Source organism: Lynx rufus, unplaced genomic scaffold (assembly GCF_022079265.1).
Source record: "Lynx rufus isolate CCGP_SWC_20201006 ecotype Redwood Valley unplaced genomic scaffold, mLynRuf1.p SCAF_18, whole genome shotgun sequence".
NCBI classification, from domain to species: Eukaryota; Metazoa; Chordata; class Mammalia; order Carnivora; family Felidae; genus Lynx; species Lynx rufus.
In genome coordinates, this window is record NW_025814832.1 from 12,141,918 (window position 1) to 12,159,863 (window position 17,946).

At 39.8% G+C, this 17,946-nt stretch overlaps 1 pseudogene; it reads left to right on the forward strand.

The window, feature by feature from the left end:
• The first annotated feature begins 246 nt into the window (after window positions 1–246).
• Window positions 247–17,946, forward strand: part of LOC124513162 (cytochrome c oxidase subunit 1-like) — a 67,636-nt pseudogene continuing 49,936 nt past the window's right edge.

Sequence of the window (17,946 nt, forward strand, 5' to 3'; positions counted from 1 at the left end):
CCTCGTTATCTATCCCTGGCTTTCTTCACCACATCATATCATGCTTACCCATTTCATCTGAGGGTACATGTGTGAGAGCACGTTCATCTTGAAAACGAGGGCTGGGAGAGGTGAACTGGTAAGGAGACAAACACCAGGATCTGCTCTAATGGGTTCCACCCTATATGCCAGGCCCTGCCTTCTGCCATGATCCTTTGGGTTGTGGAGAGCCTAGTCCTGCGAGCCAGGACTCTCAGTATTGCTACTATGGAGTATGCTGAAGGAGGACAGCACTTTATAGGCCAATGCCATGCTTGCCACACCATGAATATAGGTGGTTTTTCTGGACCAGTGAAGCTGTTTTGGCACTGCCTGATGCACAGGGTTGTTCGTGCCCTCACACCTGACCGAGGAACCTCTATTGATGGTGACCTGCACCCACTAATGATACCTGTGGTCCTGCGGCCCATCTGTGCCCCAGATGGAAGATCAATCCAAGACGGGGTAAGTGCAAGTTTGTCATTACTAGTAGGTGGGCTGCCTTGCTTAGGCCCCACCTGCAACATGCACAGGTTGGTGTGATAATCTATCCCTGGGCACGGGTCGAGTGAGTGACAGCTCTATGGCTCCTATGCCCAAACAGGGAAAGAGATAAAGAACCATGGGAGAGCCATAAGGAGTGCCCCAGTTCCACATATCCAATGGCAATGGGAACAATTTGGAAAGGGGCTGTGTGATCCCTGTCCCCTCAGCCAACAAAGGTGTCTAGCTCCCTTCCCAGTCATCTGGCCCAGCCTACTTGCAAATGACTTAACCTGGGTGCTCCCAATGCCTTTGGCCTCTGAATGCCTGCCTGGCTTTGCCTCCAACTTGCCAGGGTCCTGTGGCCAAACCTATAACACAGTCACAAGGATGACACAGGAGTGTCCAGCTGAACTCCATGGATATTCCTCCAAGTGACTACATGGAATGGACCTCAGAGGGGACGTATTGTGGAAACAGAGCAAGGGGGTAAAAATGGATCCACAGAGGGCCAGAATTCTTCAATAGGAATGACAATGGGATCATGTGGAGAATGAAGTGACTAGGGCCATCTCCTTGCATGCTGGCTTTCACAGGAATCAGCATGACATGTGGACTTTGGTGAAGGGAGCCCTAAAGGCTAACCCGCCCCCCCCCCAGGAGCCCTGTCAGCAATGGGTTTGCATTTTTCCTTCAGAAAAAGAGGGAAAGCACTGGCTTGGGTCTGTTTCTCACCCTTTCCCAATAGAGGACAGGGGTGGCAGTGGTTCACTTGTAGCTGTTTGGGGCTTCTGACCGATGGTCAAATGGTCAGCACCCGGTCTGGGTCCAACACTCACTTCAAAGCCTTTTGGGCACTAACCACAGCCTGAATCAGAGGGCACATGCATGAACCACCTAAACTGCAGGATGAAGGCACCTCATCAGCCAGGGGAGGGAGGCCAGCTGGCTACCCTTACCTACCATGACTGTAGCTGACTAAGCACCAAGTCCCCAGAGAAAGAGGGACCTGCTTACCCCTGGCCTGGGATACTAGACAATGAGAGCTGTCAATAGGCTCAGGAACTGGCTGGGAACTCCACACCAATGTTTGGGCCTGTGCTGTGTATCTGACACAGACCCATGGATCCTGCAATATTCTAGTTCAAACAGAGTACATTTTTCTGAGGCTTGTTCTCTGAACTGCTCCCAGGTAGAACCTACTTTGAAAAAAGGAGCATTAAAATGCAAATAGGTAACCTGGGCTCCAAAGGATTTCATTACAGAAGAGAATGGGCTAAAGTTAGAATTCAGGGCCTACTCCTGTCTCCTGGCAGGATGGCTCTCTGGGGAGTAATAAAGACCTGAGGGCTAGTGTAAAAGGAAAACTCCATTGGCAATACCCAAGAGTGAAATTCTGCAGGAGGTCTGCATTGTTCATTAAGAAACAGGAAATGCTGGATTTGGTGCTTTTTCCTGTCCTTCTTCTCAGGAAAGAGAAGCACCATTGATTTGGAGGTAAGGGGTTCCTACACCTAGCTGGTGATCGAGTGTTTGCAGCCTGGACCTGATGCCATAATTCTTGAAAGGTCCCTTTTGGTTCTGACCAGGTCCTAAAACATATGGTGTATATGGGAATCATGTTTGACTCAGAATGAAGGCATGTCTATCCTTCACTGCACTTACCAGGGCTGGCCAAGCACCAAGCACTTAGGGACAAGAAGGCCATCCTTCCTTTGACTGGAAGTTACTGTTTGCTCTCACATAGAAAAGGACCAGAGTGGGAGTGCAGCACCAATCCTTGGGTTCTGCTTGAGTGAAGTCAGTGGAAGCCCAGTGGTCCATGAATGTGACCAAGCACTTAGAAAATAGCAGATGGATGGGAATGACTACAAAGAAGGCAAGGATCTACGTGACAGATGGGAAGGGGGTAATGCTGGGCATGTATATTTACCTTAATTTCTCATTGCTGCATGTGTAAGACCAGTGCCTCCCCAAACTTCTGGGACCTCCTACACACATCCACCCATAGCCAAATTGGCACCTTCATATGCCCATACGTGAGGGCTACTCTCATTGTGAACAGAGTGGGAAGTTACAAGAGGTCCTGTTGCCAATCTATGCCAGTCACCAGGACTCACACAGAGTCCCCAGTTTAAAGTGAAGGATATTGCTCTGAGGCACTGATTCTGAATGGACTCCAGAAAGATACTCGTTTGAAAAAAAAAAAAAGAGCTAAGGGAGGGAAATAGAGGGCCAAAATGCTTCATTACAAAGGAGAGCAGAATGAAGCTGACAATGATGTGCATAACACAATCTCTGCACAAGGTTCTAATTTTTTTTTACAGCTAAAGCCACATACTTTTGTTTTTTTATTGTTTTAATTTTATTTTTTAGTTTTTAAAATTTACATCCAAATTATTTAGCATATAGTGAAACAGTGATTTCAGGAATAGATTCCTTAATGCCCCTTACCCATTATGCCCTTCCCCCTCCCAAAGCCCCTCCAGTAACCCTCAGTTTTTTCTCCATATTTATGTCTCTTCTGTTTTGTGCCCCTCCCTATTTTTGTATTATTTTTGTTTCCCTTCCCTTATGTTCACCTGTTTTTTCTCTTAAAATCCTCATATTAGTGAAGTCATATGATTTTTGTCTTTCTCTGACTAATTTTGCTTAGCATAATACTCTAGTTCCATCCACGTAGTTGCAAATGGCAAGATTTCATTCTTTTTGCTTCCCGACTAATACTCCATTGTATATATACCACACCTTCTTTATCCATTCATCCATCGATGGACATTTGGGCTCTTTCCATACTTTGGCTATTGTTGATAGTGCTTCTCTAAACATGGAGGTTCATGTCTCCCTTCAAAACAGCACACCTATATCCTGTGGATAAGTGCCTAGTAGTGCAATTGCTGGATTGTCGGGTAGTTCTATCTTTAGTTTTTTGAGGAAACTCCAGACTGTTTTCCAGAGTGGCTGCACCAGCTTGCATTCCCACCAGCAATGCAAAAGAGATCCTCTTTATCCGCATCCTCATCAACATCTGTTGTTGCCTGAGTTGTTAATGTTATCCATTCTGACAGGTGTCAGATGGTATCTCATTGTGGTTTTGATTTGCATTTCCCTGATGATGAGTGATGTGGAGCATTTTTTCATGTGTTGGTTGGCCATCTGGATGTCTTCTTTGGAGAAGTGTCTATTCATGTCTTTTGTCCATTTCTTCTCTGGACTATTTGTTTTTTGGGTGTTAAGTTTGATAAGTTCTTTATAGATTTTGGATACTCTTTATCTGATATGTCATTTGCAAATATCTTCTCCCTTTCTGTTGGTTGCCTTTTAGTTTTGCTGATTGTTTCCTTCGCTTTTTATTTTGATGAGGTCGCAGTAATTCACTTTTTGCTTTTGTTTCCCTTGCCTCTGGAGACGTGTTGAGTAAGAAGTTGCTGTGGCCAAGATCAAAGAGGTTTTTGACTGCTTTCTCCTTGAGGATTTTGATGGCTTCCTGTCTTACATTTAGGTCTTTCATCCATTTCGAGTTTATTTTTGTGTATAGTGTAAGAAAGTGGTCCAGGTTCATTCTTCTGCATGTCGCTGTCCAGTTTTCCCAGTACCACTTGCTGAAGAGACTGTCTTTATTCCATTGGATATTCTTTCCTGCTTTGTCAAAGATTAGTTGGCTATATGTTTGTGAGTCCATTTCTGGGTTCTCTATTCTGTTCCATTGATCTGAGTGTCTGTTCTTGTGCCAGTGCCATATTGTCTTCATGATTACAGCTTTGTACTATAGCTTGAAGTCTGGGTATAGCTTGAAGTGATGCCTCCTGCTTTGGTTTTCCTTTTCAAGATTGCTTTGTGTATTCGGGGTCTTTTCTGGTTCCATACAAATTTTGGGATTGTTTCTTCTAGCTCTGTGAAGAATGATGGTGTCATTTTGACAGGGGTTGCATTGAATATGTAGATTGCTTTGGGTAGTATCGACATTGTAACAATATTTGTTCTTCCTATCCAGGAGCATAGAATCTTTTTCCATTTTTTTGTTTCTTTAATTTCTTTCATAAGCTTTCTATAGTTTTCAGTGTATAGATTTTTCACCTCTTTTTAGATTTATTACTAGGTAATTTATGGTTTTTTGTGCAACTGTAAATGGGATCGATTCCTTGATTTCTCTTTCTGTTGCTTCATTGTTGGTTTATAGGAATGCAACCGATTTCTGTGCATTGATTTTGTATCCTGCAACTTTGCTGAATTCAAGAACCAATTCTAGCAGTTTTCTGGTGGAATCTTTTGGGTTTTCCATATAGAGTATCATGTCATCTGCGAAGAATGAAAGTTTGACCTCCTCCTGGCCAATTTGGATGCCTTTTATTTTTTGGGTTGTCTGCTTGCAGAGGCTAAGCCTTCCAATACTGTGTTGAATAACAGTGGCAAGAGTGGACATCCCTGTCTTGTTCCTGACTTTAGGGGGAAAGCTCTCAGTTTTTCCCCATTGAGGATGATATTAGCGTTGGGTCATTCATATATGACTTTTATGATCTCAAGGTATGCTCCTTCTATCCCTACTTTCTTGAGTGTTTTTATCAAGAAAGGATGCTGTATTTTGTCAAATGCTTTCTCTGAATCTATTGAGAGGATCATATGGTTCTTGTCCTTTCTTATATTGATGTGATGAATCTCGTTAATTGTTTTGTGGATATTGAACCAGCCCTGCATCCTAGGTATAAATCCTGCTTGGTCGTGGTGAATAATTTTGTAATGTATTGTTGGATCTGGTTGGCTAATATCTTGTTGAGGATTTATCCATCCATGTTCATCAGGGAAATTGGTCTATAGTTCTCCTATTTTAGTGTGGTCTCTGTCTGGTTTTGGAATCAAGGTAATGCTGTCTTCATAGAAAGAGTTTGGAAGTTTTCCTTCCATTTCTATTTTTTGGAACAGTTTCAAGAGAATAGGTGTTAACTCTTCCTTAAATGTTTGGTAGAATTCCCCTGGAAAGCCATATGGCCCTGTATTCTTGTTTTTTGGAAGATTTTTGATTACTAGTTTGATTTCCTTACTGGTTATGGGTCTGTTCAAATTTTCTATTTCTTCCTGTTTCAGTTTTGGTAGTGTATATGTTTCTAGGAATTTGTCCACTTCTTCCAGATTACCCATTTTATTGGCATATAATTGCTCATAATATTCTCTTATTGTTTTTATTTCTGTTGTGTTGGTTGTGATCTCTCCTCTTTCATTCTTGATTTTATTTATTTGGGTCCTTTCCTTTTTCTTTTTGATCAAACTGCTTAGTGATCAATTTTGTTAATTTTTCCAAAGAACCAGCTTCTGGTTTCTTTGATCTGTTCTACTGGTTTTGTTTTGTTTTGGGTTTTTTTTTTTTTTTTGGTTTTGATAGCATTAATTTTTGTTCTAATTTTTATTATTTCCTGTCTTCTTCTGGTTTGGGGTTTTATTTGCTGTATTTTTTCCAGCTCCTTAAGGCGTAAGGTTAGGTTGTGTATCTGAGATCTTTCTTCCTTCTTTAGGAAGCCCTGGATTGCTATATACTTTCCTCTTATGACCGCCTTTGCTGTGTCCCAGAGGTTTGGGGTTGTGGTGTTATCATTTTCACTGACTTCCATATACTTTTTAATTTCCTCTTTAACTGCTTGGTTAGCCCCTTCATTCTTTAGTCGGATGTTCTTTAGTCTCCAAGTATTTGTTAAGTTTCCAATTTTTTTCTTGTGGTTGATTTTGAGTTTCATAGCATTGTGGTCTGAAAATATGCACGGTATGATCTCAATCTTTTTGTACTTAGGGGTGATTTGTGTCCCACTATATGGTCTAGTCTGAAGAATGTTCCATGTGCACTGGAGAAGAATGTATATTCTGCTGCTTTAGGAAGAAATGTTCTGAATATATCTATTAAGTCCATCTGGTCCAGTGTGTCATTCAAAGCCATTGTTTCCTTGTTGAGTTTCTGATTAGATGATCTGTCCATTGCTAGAAGTGGGGTGTTGAAGTCCCCTACTATTATGGTATTATTATCAATGAGTTTCTTTATGTTTGTGATTAATTGATTTATATATTTGGGTGCTTTCACATTTGGAGCATAAATTTTTACAATTGTTAGGTCTTCTTGGTGAATAGACCCCTTAATTATGATATAATGCCCTTCTTCATCTCTTGTTACAGTCTTTATTTTAAAGTCTAGATGGTCTGATATAAATATGGCTACTCCAGCTTTCTTTTGTTGGCCATTAGCATGATCATAGCATCCCCTCACTTTTAACCTGAAGGTGTCTTTACTTCTAAAGTGGGTCTCTTATAAATGTCATATAGATGGATTTTGTTTTCTTATCCATTCTGTTACCTTATGTCTTTTGATTGGAGCATTTAGTCCATTGACGTTTAGAGTGAGTACTGAAAGATATGAATTTTTTGCCATTATCTTACTTGTAGAGTTGGAGTTTCTGGCAGTGTTCTCTGGTCCTTACTAGTCTTTATTGCTTTTGGTATTTATTTATTTATTTATTTATGTAGAAAGTCCCCCTTAAAATTACTTGCAGGGATGATTTAGTAGTTATGAACTCCTTTAATTTTTGTCTGTGAAACTTTTAATCTGTCCTACTGTTTTGAATAGCAGCCATGCTGGATAAAAAATTCTTGGCTGCATATTTTTCTGATTCAGCACATTGAACATATCCTGCCACTCCTTTCTGGCCTGCGAAGTTTCTGTGGATAGGTCTGCTGCAAACCTGATCTGTCTTCCCTTATAGGTTAAGGACTTTTTTCCCATGGCTGTGTTAATGATTCTTTCCTTGCCTGAGTATTTTGTGATTTTGACTATCATATGCCTTGTTTATGGTCAGTTTTTGTTGAGTCTAATAGGAGTCCTCTGTGCTCCCTGGATTTTGATGTCTGCGTGTTTCCCCAGTTTGGGAAAGTTTTCTGCTATGATTTGCTCACATAACCCTCTATCCCTTTTTCTCTCTCTTCATATTCTGGGACCTCTACGATTCTGATGTTGTTCCTTTTTAAAGAATCACAGATTTCTCTAATTCTTAAATCATGCTCTTCTGCCTTAGTCTCCCTTTCTTTTTCTGCTTCATTATTCTGCATGTTTGTCCTCTATATCGATGATTCCTCATCCATTCTTGTTGCCATAGCATCCTTTAGAGATTGCAGCTCAGTTATAGCATTTTTTTTCATCCTGACTAGCTTTTACTTCTTTTTTTTATTTTTTTATTTCATCCTGACTAGCTTTTACTTCTTTTATCTCTGCAGAAAGGGATTCTAATCTATTTTAGACTCCAGCTAGTATCTTATGATCGTGATTCTAAATTCTGGTTCAGACATCTTGCTTGTATCCTTGTTAGTTAAGTCCCTGGCTGTTGTTTCTTCCTGCTCTTTTCTTTTTTTTTTTTTTTTTGAGGCTTCTTTTTTTTATTAAATAGAATTTATTGTCAGATTGGTTTTCATTCAACACCCAGTGCTCATTCCAACAGGTGACCTCCTCAATGCCCATCACCCACTTTCCCCTCTCCCCCACCCCCCATCAACCCTCAGTTTGTTCTCAGTATTTAAGAGTCTCTTATGCTTTGCCTCCCTACATCTCTGTAACTTTCTCCCCCCATCCTCTCCCCCCCCGGTCGTCTGTTAAGTTTCTCAGGATCCACATATGAGTGAAAACATATGGTATCTTTCTCTGCCTGACTTATTTCACTTAGTATAATACTCTCCATTTCCATCCTCGTTGCTAAAAATGGCCAGATTTCATTCTTTCTCATTGCCAAATAGTATTCCATTGTATATATAAACCACATCTTCTTTATCCATTCGTCAGTTGATGGACATTTAGGCTTTTTCCATAATTTGGCTATTGTTGAAAGTGCTGCTATAAACATTGGGGTACAAGTGCCCTTATGCATCAGCACTCCTGTATCCCTTGGGTAAATTCCTAGCAGTGCTGTTGCTGGGTCATAGGGTAGATCTATTTGTAATTTTTTGAGGAACCCCACACTGTTTTTCAGAGTGGCTGTAACAGTTTGTATTCCCACCAACAGTGCAAGAGGGTTCCCATTTCTCCACCTCCTCTCCAGCATCTACAGTCTCACAATTTGTTCATTTTAGATCCTCTGACCAGCGTAAGGTGGCATGTGAGTGTGGTTTTGATTTGTGTTTCCCTGATGAAGAGCGACACTGAGCATCTTTCATGTGTCTGTTGGCCATCTGGATGTCTTCTTTAGAAAAGTGTCTATTCATGTCTTTTGCCCATTTCTTCACTGAATTATTTGGTTTTTTTGGGGGTGTGGAGTTTGGTGAGTTCTTCATAGATTTTAGATACTAACCCTTTATCCAATATGTCATTTGTAAATATCTTTTCCTATTCCGTTGGTTGCCTTTTAGTTTTGTTGATTGTTTCCTTTGCAGTGCAGAAGCTTTTTATCTTCGTGAGGTCCCTATAGTTCATTTTTGCTTTTAATTCCCTTGCCTTTGGGGATGTGTTGAGTAAGAAATTGCTGAGGCTGAGGTCAAAGAGGTTTTTTTCCTGCTTTCTCCTCTAAGGTTTTGATGGTTTCATGTCTCACATCCATTTCGAGTTTATTTTTGTGAATTGTATAAGAAAGTGATCTACTTTTATTCTTCTGCATGTTGCTGTCCAGTTCTCCCAGCACCATGTGTTAAAGAGACTGTTGTTTTCTTCTATTGGAAACTCCTTCCTGCTTTGTCAAAGATCAGTTGGCCATACATTTGTAGGTTCAATTCTGGGGGTCTCTATTTTATTCTATTGGTCTATTGTCTGTTTTTGTGCCAATACCATGCTGTCTTGATGATTACAGCTTTGTAGTAGAGGCTAAGGTCTGGGATTGTGATGCCTCCCACTTTGGTCTTCTTCTTCAAAATTACTTTGGCTATTTGGGGTCCTTTGTGGTTCCATAAAAGTCTTAGGATTGCTTTTTCTAGCTTTGAGAAGATACTGGTGCAATTTTGATTGGGGTTGCATTGAATGTGTAGATTGCTTTTGGGAGTATTGACATTTTGACAATATTTATTCTTCCAATCCATGAGCATGGAATATTTTTCCATTTCTTTGTATCTTCTTCAATTTCCTTCATAAACTTTCTGTAGTTTTCAGCATACATATCTTTTACATCTTTGGTTAGGTTTATTCCTAGGTGATTATATGATTGTTGGTGCAATTGTGAATGGGATCAGATTCTTTATTTCTCTTTCTCTTGCGTCATTATTGGTGTATAAAAATGCAACTGATTTCTATACATTGATTTTGTACCCTGCAACTTTGATGAATTCATGTATCAGTTCTAGAAGACTCTTGGTGGAATCTATCAGGTTTTCCATGTAGAGTATCATGTCTTCTGCAAATAGTGAAAGTTTGACTTCATCTTTGCCAATTTTGATGCCTTTGATTTCATTTTGTTGTCTGATTGCTGATGCTAGAACTTCCAACACTATGTGAAACAACAGTGGTGACAGGGGACATCCCTGTCGTGTTCCTGATCTCAGGGGGAAAGCTCTCAGTTTTTCCCCATTGAGGATATTAGCTGTGGGCTTTTCACAAATGGCTTTTATGATGTTTAAGTATATTCCTTCTATCCCGACTTTCTCTAGGGTTTTTATTATGAAATGATGCTGAATTTTGTCAAATGTTTTTCTGCATCTGTTGACAGGATCATATGGTCCTTTTCTTTTGTTAATGTGATGCATCACATTGATTTATTTGTGAATATTGAACCAGCCCTGCATCCCAGGAATGAATCCCTCTTGATCATGGTGAATAATTCTTTTTATATGTTGTTGAATTTGATTTGCTAGTATCTTGAGAAATTTTGCATCCCTGCATTCATCAGGGCTATTGGCCTGTAGTTCTCTTTTTTTGCTGGGTCTCTTGTTTGGGAATCAAAGTAATTCTGGCTTCATAGAATGAGTCTGGAAGTTTTCTTTCCCTTTCTATTTTTTGGAACAGCTTGAGAAGAATAAGTATTACCTCTACTTTAAATGTCTGGTAGAATTCCCCAGGGAAGGCATCTGGTCCAGGACTCTTATATGTTAAGATATTTTTGATAACTGATTGAATTTCTTCACTAGTTATGGATCTGTTCAAATTTTCTATTTTTTCCCATTTGGGTTTTCGTAGTGTGTGGGGGTTTAGGAATTTGTCCATTTCTTCTAGGTTGTCCAGTTTGTTGGCATATAATTTTTCATAGTATTGCCTGATAATTACTTGTATTTCTAAGGGATTGGATGTAATAATTCCATTTTCATTCGTGATTTTATTTATTTGCGTCTTCTCTTTTTTCTTTTTGAGAAGCCTGGCTAGAGGTTTATCAATTTTGTTTATTGTTTCAAAAAACCAACTCTTGGTTTCATTGACCTGCTCTACTTTTTTTTGGATTCTATATTGTTTATTTCTGCTCTGATCTTTTTTATTTCTCTTCTTCTGCTGGGCTTGGGGTGTCTTTGCTGCTCTGCTTCCATTTCCTTTAGGTGTGCTGTTAGATTTTGTATTTGGGGTTTTTCTTGTTTCTTGAGATAGGCCTGGATTGCAATGTATTGCAACCCCTTCTCAGGACTGCCTTCGCTGCATCCCAAAGCATTTGGATTGTTGTATTTTCAGTTTCATTTTTTCCATATATTTTTAAATTTCTTCTCTAATTGCCTGGTTGGTCCATTCATTCTTTAGTAGGATGTTCTTAACCTCCATGCTTTTGGAGGTTTTCCAGACTTTTTCTTGTGTTTGACTTCAAGCTACATAGTATTGTGACCTGAAAGTGTGCATGGTATGATCTCAAATCTTTTATATTTATTGAGGGATGTATTGTGACCCAGTATGTGATATACCTTGTAGAATGTTCTGTGTGCACTTGAGAAGAAAGTATATTCTGTTGCTTTGGGATGCAGAGTCCTAAATATATCTGTCAAGTCCATCTGTTCCAATGTATCATTCAGGGCCCTTGTTTCTTTATTGATCTTGTGTCTAGATGATCTATCCATTGTTTAAGTGGAGTATTAAAGTCCCCTGCAATTACCACATTCTCATCAATAAGGTTGCTTATGTTTGTGATTAATTGTTTTATATATTTGGGGGCTCCCATATTCAGCGCATAGACATTTATAATTGTTAGCTCTTCCTGATGGATAGACCCTGTAATTATTATATAATGCCCTTCATCTCTTGTTACAGCCTTTAATTTAAAGTCTAGTTTGTCTGATGTAAGTATGGCTATCCCAGCGTTCTTTTGACTTCCAGTAGTATGATAGATAATTCTCCATCCCCTCACTTTCAATCTGAAGGTGTCCTCAGGTCTGAAATGAGTCTCTTGTAGACAGCAAATAGATGGGTCTTGCTTTTTATCCAACCTGATACCATATTTCCTTTGGCACATTTAGTCCACTTATATTCTGTGTTGTTACTGAAAGATATGAATTCAGAGTCATTGTGTTATCTGTAGGTTTCATGCTTGCAGTGATGTCTCTGGTACTTTGTGGTCCTTGCAACATTTCACTCACAGAGTCCCTTAGGATCTCTTGTAGGGCTGGTTTAGTGGCGATGAATTCCTTCAGTTTTTGTTTGTTTTAGAAAACCTTTATCTCTCCTTCTATTCTGAATGACAGACTTGCTGGATAAAGGATTCTTGGCTGCATATTTTTTCTGTTCATCACATTGAAGATTTCCTGCCATTTCTTTCTGGCCTGCCAAGTTTCAGTAGATAGGTCTGCCACTACCCTTATGTGTCTACCTTTGTATGTTAAGGCCCGTTTATCCCTAGCTGCTTTCAGAATTCTCTCTTTATCCGTGTATTTTTCCAGTTTCACTATGATATGTGGTGCAGAAGATTGATTCAAGTTACGTCTGAAGGGAGCTTTGTGTGCCTCTTGGATTTCAATGTCTTCTTCCTTCCACAGATCGGGGAAGTTCTCAGCTATGATTTGTTCAAATACACCTTCAGCCCCTTTCTCCCTCTTTTTCTTCTGGAATTCTTATGTTATGGATATTGTTCCGTTTGATTGCATCACTTAGTTTTCTTTTTTTTTTTAAATTTTTTTTTTTTCAACGTTTATTTATTTTTGGGACAGAGAGAGACAGAGCATGAACGGGGGAGGGGCAGAGAGAGAGGGAGACACAGAATCGGAAACAGGCTCCAGGCTCCGAGCCATCAGCCCAGAGCCTGACGCGGGGCTCGAACTCCCGGACCGCGAGATCGTGACCTGGCTGAAGTCGGACGCTTAACCGACTGCGCCACCCAGGCGCCCCGCATCACTTAGTTTTCTAATTCTCCCCTCATACTCCTGGATTTTTTTACCTCTCTTTTTCTCAGCTTCCTCTTTTTCCATAATTTTATCTGCTAATTCACATATTCTCCCCTCTGCCTCTTCAATCCGTGCTATGGCCACCTCCATTTTACTTTGTACCACATTTATAGCATTTTTAAATTCATCATGACTGTTTTTTAGTCCCTTGATCTCTGTAGCAATAGATTCTGCTGTCCTTTATGCTTCTTTCAAGCCAGAAATTAATTTTATAACTCTTATTCTAAATTCTTGCTCGGTTATATTGCTTAAGTAGGTTTTGATCAATTTGTTAGCTGTCGCTACTTCCTCGAATTTCTTTTGAGAATTCTTCCGTTTCATCATTTTGTCTAGTTTTCTGTCCCTTATGCATTTTAAAAGCTTGTAGCATTTTCTCCACCTGCGAACACTGCTATATTAAAAGGGGGTCAAAAACTGTCCAGGGCCTGGCCCCTCAGGAGGTGTTTTTTTGGAGATTGTTACTTGCTCTCTGTTGTGACTTTGGTTATTTTATTATCCTACCTGTAGTGATATTTTGGACCCTCCAGCAGGTGTGCTTTGATTTGTTCCTTGGAGTACTCCTATCTTTTCTCCAGTTGACCCATTTTATTCCTGGTAGATTCTGTCTCTTTTCCTCCCAGACTCTGGGGTTCAAAGTCCTTTGGCTTCAGCACTTCTTTGTTTGAGAGACAGAAGAGGTATGGATCCCTTACTTCTCCACCATGTTGGCCCCAATTCGACCTGTATTCTGCTCTTTCTTTTGGGGTGAATTACTTCATTTCATCATTTTGAAAGGAGAAAAAGAATGAGGTTAAATTTTTTTATTAAAATTTAAAAATTAAAATTAAAAATTAAAAACACACACACAAATCAAATAAGTGATGCTAGATACTAGGTGTGATTTGGTCTGGATATTGAAAGAGCCTTGATAGATTAGAGGAAAAAAGGGGAAAAAAAGAAAAGGAAATCATTTGAAAATTTTAAAAAATGAATACACTGAAATAGAATAAAATGAAATGATGGAAGTAAATAGAATTTGAAAAACTTTACAGAAAAGTAAAAAAATATAGTAGAAAAATTAAAGAATATTTTTAATAAAAATTGAAAATAAAAATAAATTCTTTTTGCTGTATTCAAGATAAAGAAAACAAACAAAAAAGAGGGGGGAAAAAAGAAAATTGAATAGATGGACCAGTGAACAGACTGAAATTACTTCTTTTTCCCCTAGGAGCCAAACTATGAAGTGCTTTATAGTCTGTAAACTAAGAAGGCAGGGAGACTTGTGTTCCTGAAGAGCGAAGTTGGTCCAGTTGGGCAGGGCTTAGTGCAATGGCTCCATTCTCCACTAGATGGTGCCGCTTAGCTTACTGGGTGGATTGTTGTGGTGCTTGTAGGTGTGTATGTGCATGCATGGTAGCGTGAAAATGGTGAAAATGTTAGCGTGAAATGAGACCCAGCTATGCAGTCTCTAGTATCAGAACTCTGCTCTCCCTGATCAGCAATCACGCACCTGTCCTTTGTCTTCAGCTTCCATCCATTCCCCACTTTACACTGTCCGTGACCAAGCCTCAGGCAGCACCTCCATCCTGAGTTTTATCTCAGATGTGGCTGTGTTTCCTGATCCCTTATTTCTGAGGGACTGTGGCTTTGACCCATTCTGTCCCTCTGAGGGAGGGTCTCACCAAGCAATGGCCAGGTGCTGGCTGCACCCAGGAACGTTCAGAGGACCATGCTGCTGAAGATGCCCACAGACTGTGGCTGGGTGCCAGCCTCCCCCAGGAAAAGTTCATGTGATCATGTAGCTTTTCAGGGATTATGACAAATCACAACACAAATGGCACTAGACTTCATCCCCAATGACCTTGTTCCAGCACCAGCGAATGTGGTTGTTCACCCAGATCCACTGGGGCCTTTGCCTTTGAGGGAGCGACACAACCTCTACCAGATGTCCATCCAGCAGAGGAACCACTTCTCCCCATATGGCCCGAAGACCCATGGACTTCACTCTGCACCTGGGGATTCGCCCTTCTCACTAGAGCACCGCCAGGTATCGAGATGCAGAGTTTCAGACTCTGTGCTCCCCCTGTTTATAGAGTCTCAATGGAATATAAGCCCTCTCCTTTCTCCTTTCTCCCTTTTTATTTCAGTCCCTGTGGCTATTTCCACTTTTCCATTTCTCTCCAGCTGCTTTTGGAGGTGTGCTTTTCCTGTATTCTTCCCCCATCTCCATCCTCTCTCCACATGCAAAAATAGCTCCCTGCCTTCTGTGGCTTCTGTCTTCCCCAGTTCACCTCTCTGTGCCATGCACCTGCTAAGTTCTGTGGTTCAGGTTGTGCAGACTGTTGTGTTAATCTCAAATCAGTTTTCTAGGTGTGCAGGATGGTTTGTGTTGGTCTGGCTATATTTAATGAGTGCAAAACACACACAAAAAAAAACCATGCTGTTTTGCCATCTTGGCTCCTCCCCTGTAACGTGAAATTGTGATGGATATATTGCCTGTGGTGTATATTTGGCATGGTTGTTGTATATGTAGGATGTGTGGGAGGTATATTTATGGTGTCTGTGTGGCATATGTCTATTTGTGTTGTATGGGCGATGTTTGGTGTGTGTGCAATGCATGTGTAGGATATAGTGTGTGTTGTGTCTGTAGTGCATGTATTGTGTGTCTGTTCTGTTTATGTCATGTATGTTTATTTAATATATGCCTTGTTTGTGTGGTGTGGTTTTTCAACTTTATTATTTCCCAAAGCAGAGTATATGGCACTTCTCTTACATTCCCCCTATAGGTTTTCAAACACTTCTTAGTAAAACAAGATGTTAGTTTAAAGATAGTTTTTCATTACATTTTTAACACTTCTAACTTAGTGAAACAAGATGTTAGGTGAAAGATTGTTTCTCCATAGTGTTGTTTATATGTTGTTATATGTTTATAGAGTTGAGTTATAATTCTACACCTAGGTTTTCAACCACTTCCAACTTAGAGAAAAAGATGTTTGTTGAAAGATAGTTTCTTCAGTGTTTTACAGAGTGGACCATATGGTACTTTCCTTATAATTCCCTGTAAAAATCTTCAAACACTCTTAACTTGGTGACACAAGATGTTAGTAGAAAGTTGCTTTCTCCATAGAGATGTTTCACAGAGTTGAATATATGACACTTCCTTATAGTTCTCCACATATGTTCTCAAAAGCTTTTCCTTTAGTTGAAAGATTGTTTCTCCACAGTGTTAAGTCACAGAATAGAGTTATGACACTTTAGTTATACTTCAAGGCCTAAGTTTTCAAACATTTCCAACTTAGTGAAACAAGATGTTAGTTGAAAGATTGTCTCTCCATAGTGTTCCTTCACAGAGTTGAGTATATTGCACTTTAATTATATTCTAGGCCTAGGTTTTCAAACACTTCTAATTTTGTGAAAGAATATGTTAGTTGAAAGATGGTTTCTCCACAGTGTTGTTTCACAGAATTGAGTGTATGGCACTTTCCTTATAGTTCCTTTCCCAGGATTTCAAACAACTCTTAGTGAAACAAGATGTTAGTTGATAGATTGTTTCTCCACTGTGTTGTTTCACAGAGCTGAATACTTCCTTAAATTTCCTTCATAGGGTTTTAAACACTTCTAAATTAATAAACAAGATGTTAGTTGAGAGATGGTTTATCCACAATGTCGTTTCATAGAATTGAGTACATGGCAATTTAGTTAAACTTCTAGGCCTAGGATTTCAAAGACTTCAAACTGAGTGACAGAAGAGGTTCGTTGAAAAATGGATTCTCCACAGTGTTTGCAGAGCTTGAATTATGGTACTTTAATGATAATTTTATGGCTTGGTTTTCAAACACTTATACCTTGGTGAAACAAAATGTTAGTTGAAAGATGGTTTCTCCCCACGTTTTTTAAGAGTTGAATATATAACATATTCTTTCCAGCTCCCCACTGAGGTTTGCAAACACATCTACCTTAGTGAAAAAAGATGTTAGTTGAAAGATCATTCTCCACAGTGTTGTTTCTCTTTCACATAGTTCAATATGTGGCACTTTTATAATACTTCCAGGCCAATATTTTCAAACCCTTCTAACTTCATAAAACAAGATGTTAGTCAAAAGATGGGTTCCACATAGGGTTTTGTTTTGTTTTGTTTTTTTAGTAGAGTTGACTATATAGTATTTTTGTTTCATTTCCCCACTTAGATTTTCAAACACTTTTACCTTCATGAAACATGATGTTAGTTGAAAGATTGTATCTCAACACAGATTGTTTACCAGAATTGAGTATACGGCACTCTCCTTTCAATTCCATGAATAAGTTTGCAAACCCCTCTAACTTAGTGATACAAGATGTTAGTTGAAAGATAGTTTCTCCACAGTGTTGTTTCTCAGAGTTCAGTATATGGCAGTTTTGTGATAACTCCATAGGCCTAGGTTTTCACACTCTTCTAACTTGCTGAAAATGTTATTCAAAAGATGATTCCTCCTCCATGTCTTTTCCCAAAGTGGAGTATACTGAACTTTCTGGGAATTCAATGCAGAGGTTGTCAAACATTTCTCACTTATGTAAGCAAGTTGTTAGTTTAAAGATGGCACCTCGGGGCGCCTGGGTGGCCCAGTCGGTTAAGCGTCCAACTTCAGCCAGGTCATGATCTCGTGGTCTGTGAGTTCGAGCCCTGCGTCAGGCTCTGGGCTGATGGCTCGGAGCCTGGAGCCTGTTTCCGATTCTGTGTCTCCCTCTCTCTCTGCCCCTCCCCCGTTCATGCTCTGTCTCTCTCTGTCCCAAAAAAAATAAATAAACGTTGAAAAAAAAATTTAAAGATGGCACCTCCACAGTGTTTTTGCTTAGAGTTGCATATAGAGTACTTTCCTTATATTTCCACGAGTATGTTTTCAAAAACTGAAATATTAGTTGCAAGATGGCTTCTCAAAGTTGGGAACAAACCTACACAGGCTGAATGTCATGCGATCTTGGTCACCAATTGGTGGGCACCCTGCAAAAGCCAGAACTCTCTGGCCAAGCCACATTCCTGGTGGGAAAAGAGGCCCAGAGGTCCTTTTCTAAGGATACAGTACCGTGCAGAAAACACCTGCTCTCCTGAAAGGCAGCCTGAATTCCATTTGGAAACAGCTCCCCTTAACATGGGCAAATATCGTGAGATCTCAGGCCAAATCTCCCAAGACATCA